Source organism: Petaurus breviceps, unplaced genomic scaffold (assembly GCF_028583685.1).
Source record: "Petaurus breviceps papuanus isolate PSGF00001 unplaced genomic scaffold, PetGlider_PUasm1.0 79, whole genome shotgun sequence".
NCBI classification, from domain to species: domain Eukaryota; kingdom Metazoa; phylum Chordata; class Mammalia; order Diprotodontia; family Petauridae; genus Petaurus; species Petaurus breviceps.
The window spans coordinates 21,788,176-21,792,770 of NW_027186523.1; positions in this window are offsets into that span (position 1 = coordinate 21,788,176).

Genomic DNA, 4,595 nt, shown 5'->3' on the forward strand with positions numbered 1-4,595 from the left:
CCAAATCTTGCCATTTCTGTCTCCACAGCTTCTCTTGCTAATATCCCCTCCTGTTCACCTAAATAGTCACCAGTCTCTTTTAGACCCTCATCACCTTTCATCTTGATTATTTTTTTAATTTTTAGTTTTCAACATTTATTTCCACAAGATTTTGAGTTACAAATTTTTCTCCCCATCTTTCCCCTACCCCAAAATAGCCAGCCTACTGAATACCCCTTCCCCCAATCTGTTCTCTCTCATATCCTCACCCATCCCCCCTCCACTTCACCATGATTATTGCAACAGCTTTGTTTTTTGTTCTTTCTACCCCAGGTCTTTTCCCTCCATCTGTCCTCCATACTAGGGATGTCAAGTATCTAACAGTGCTGGAAGAAGATTAAAATGTAAAAGGGAAATATTTTACAAAATAAATAAAAAATTAAATAGTGCTTAGATGATGTAAATTATAATTTTCAAAGGCAATATGCAAATTGTAGAGATTCTTATGGAGGTCTTAGTAATCTCCATTTCTATTTGAGTTTCACACAGTTGCTGCATACAGTTACAACATGATTTTCTTGAAGTATAAGCCTGAATGTGTTTCTTCACTGCTCAACAATCTCCAGTGTTTCCCTTTCTTCTCAAAAATGAAGTATAAGGGGCGGCTAGGTGGTGCCATGAATAGAGCACCGGCCCTGGAGTCAGGAGTACTTGAGTTCAAATCCAGCCTCAGACACTTGACACAAAAACTAGCCGTGTGACCTTGGGCGAGTCACTTAACCCCAACTGCCCTTCAAAAAGCAAAAAAAAAAAAAAAGGAAGAAGAAGTATAAGCTTCTCTTTTTGACATTTAAGTCTCTTCAATACAGTCTTTTCCTCTTTTTGATAGTCTAACCCTTTGTACCTTTCCTTGTATTGTGTGTTCTAACTATACTTGCCTATTTCATGTTTTACACACCTGCTCCTCTTTCTCTGTGCCTTTGAACGTTAGATGTTTTGGATACCTAGAATGCATTTGCTCCTCACCAATGCTTCTTGAAATCCTGAGTTTTCTTCAAAACTTAATGTCCGACCTGAATTCTTTTCTAGTTCTCCCCCTTCTCACCATCCCAGCTGTTAATACATCTCCTTTTAAAACTACATTATATTCATTATGTATATATGTTTGTATGCAAATATATGTATATATATATGTATACCTTCTCTCTCTCTCTGTCTAGTTTCTCTTCACACACACACACACACACACACACACACACCCATATAAGTTTCTTGAAGACTGATTTTAGAAGATATAGGTTCAAGATCCGCTTTTGATAAATACTTTGTCACTATTAACAATTCTGAAAACCTTTCAATGAATCATTCAACCCTCTAGGAGTCTGAGTAACAGATGAGTTATTTATCTGCTTGAGGGGACAAAGTTTCAGCATTGGAATTTGTCAATGAAATTACAGGTGAAATTTTTAAAAAGCACCTGAACAATAGAGGTATCTGATCTTTGTATCTCAAAGGAGTACTTTTCCCACATGGTGAAAAGATATTGAACACATGCGCAATGCACAGAGCAACATTTTAAAATATGTAAAATATTTCTGCTTAGTTTGTGTCAGGGGTTTGGACTTTTTTAGAAATGTGGCTATCATCAGCATTATTGCTTTTCTAAAGATTTATGATAACAAGATTCCTGGATTTCATTCATCTAGTCTTGAAAGAAACTGCATTAGGTGAGATTTAATGTGAGATTACTGTAGAAAATGTGATTGACAAAAGAGTCAGATAAGTCAGATAACTTAGGTTTGAATCCCAACTATGCTATTTACTTCCTGTGTGACCTTGGATAAGCTGCTTAAAACCTCCCTGGGCCTCAATTTCCTCATTTGGAAAATAAGAGTTTTGAACCAAATTGTCATTGAGAGTCCTTCTAGATTTATTTTGGTGACTCTATCTGTGTGACCTTTTGAGAGCAAGCCACTTTTCCCCTATGGGATTCATTTTCATTATCTAAAAAATGAAGTATGTTAGACTTGAGTCTTTTTTGGTTCATTCAACTCTTACTCCATTATCTTATGAATAAAATGCTTGGCATACAGCAAGTAGAAGGCCCTTTCCCCCACCCCCAGTTTGTATGGGCTGCTTCAGAGTGTGGTGTATTTAGAGTGAGAGAATAAGATAAGAAGAATGAGACCACATAAACAAAAAGAAAACCTAAATCATGGTGAATTCTTTTGGTTAGAAGAGTTTAGTAAAAGTGTTATTGTTGACATTGTTGGGGTGACAAACCTTTAGGTCATTTCAGGCTATTTATGATGGAAAAAATAAAAATCTAACTTTTATGGTTTTCTAATTTATTTCTAATTTTCTAGTTTATTTCTAATTTAAAATCTAATTTATGGTTTTCATGAAGCATTGAATATTCTCTTTATTTCTAACAAATATCCATTTCTCTTAGAAATAAAATTCCCTTGATTTGATGGAAACTCAGTGATCTAATATTAACAATGTTTTATACCCTAAAGTTTTATTTATGTAAAAAATCCACAATTACCGAACACTTCTTAAATGTATATGGCTTTAGGTCTAAACTAAATTAAGATTTTTTGTTTGTTTTTCAGTAAGTTGTGTTTATTCAGTGAAATTATAAGGAAAATATTTAACTGTGTTATAAGGAAAATATAAGGTCCCAAAAGTCTTGGTACAGTTTTGAACTATTAAAATTTAAAATTGCTCTAGGACTTTGGAACATCATGTATATAAAATACAAATTTCTAGCAGTCATCTATCTCAAGTCATTCCTAATAAAAGTAATTTAAAAATTTAGACTAGCTATAAAGTCATCTGTATTTTATGCTCACAGACATTACTTTTGACTTTTTGTTTAAGAAAAAAAAACATTAAAAAAATCGGATATCCTGTTTAGAAGTAGAAATATAGTTTTCCTTAGGACACTTTTTAGAAAGCAGCCCAATTATATGATTTTTTTCCACAGAGGACAAAAGGACAATGTTTGCAATAGTTAGAATTAATTGTTACACTTTCCTTGTTTTCACATAAACTAATTTGTACCTCAATAGTTTTCTTCTTCCCTAAACTTTATAGCATTTTCATTGTAGAAAATGGATTTAAATATCATTGTTTCTTTTCCACAACATCAAAACTTGAATCACAATAAGTAGATCAGAATGAAAGATAATATATAATAGCCCAAAAGAAAATAGGACCTTTATTTTATATCAGAGATAATTGACTTTTAAAGCTATCCAGTTTGCATCAAAATGTCTTTCTCCAATGTAACTTTTTTACACCTTTTAAATCACACTGAACTAAAGCTTTTTTTTCTTCTTTCTTCTCTCCTTTTTTCCGTTAGCATTTGGACAATTATATAGAATGTTTTATAATGGTGGTCAAATTTGATGTCTGGAAAGAACTGTGGGAATTGAGACCCATGAAATCTTGTTTTAACTGCTTTTATTTTTACTGTCGGAGACGGATATTAAACTCAAAAGGAAAAGGCGTTGCTTTGGCTAAGCATTTTGCAGATTCTTCCCTTGGATGTTTGTATCTCAGAAGAAATGGTTGGTGTTTTTCAGCTTGATACTCAAGTAGGCAATAGTGAAAAGTGTCGATCATCCTTTTCTCTGTAGAAGTCTGTCACATTTAGAACCTATTCCAATAAGGAGATAGCTCACATAGGGAATAAGAGAAAGAAGGGCTTTCCTATAAGCCTTCTTCTTCCAAACCAATTTAATTGTAAATTAGCTTCCATCAGCCTTCCCATGAAATTTTTCTTGGATTTTAAAAAAGGAAGTGAAGGGGAAAGGCCAAATTATAAACCATTGAAAAAGCTATGTTATAAAGCTAAATTCTAGAAAGAGATGAAAGGTTGAAAGCAATGCTTTTAAATGTGTGGGCAGGATTAGTCATGAGGAAGGACTCAACAAAAAAGAAAAAAAAGTTATTCTCATAACTGCTTATATTATGCTGTACTGGTTAATCTTATGCTTTAAAATAACTTTTTGACATAACAAAATATATTATAAGATGACACAGATTCTTCCATACACAATGTTTCTTCTAATGCTAGCACTTCCCCTCCCCACCCCAAGGAATGCATCAAAAAATAATAATCCTACAACCCTAAATATTTCTATGGAGGAAATGTTGTATTGGGCTTCAGCTTGTAAGTGGACCATCTGCAAGACTTTTCCTAAACATAGTGAGATGCATGTGAAAAGTTTCATTCTGTATCTGGGAATGTTTATGAGTGAACTACTATTGAAGCGATTTAACTGTGATAGTTTTCAATAGAACCTTGACCAAATTGTCATGCTTATGCTCCCACAAAAAAGAAAATGACAATTATTCTAGGTAACCCTTGAAAGGGTCTATCTGCCTCAGCTGTGTGGTCTTGTATTTGTCCCTTGGTTTGTGAACTTTGTTTACATCCCAGGATTATGTGACTTCCATTAGAGTGAGCTTTCAAATAGAAAAAATGGTGGGAACCTTTTTCTCATTCTTTAAAAGAAGTAATAATATCTTTTCCCCTGCTGTAAATACTGACTTCAGATATGTTACTGAATTAAAATATTTGTAGTGTATTCACTCATACTTAGATA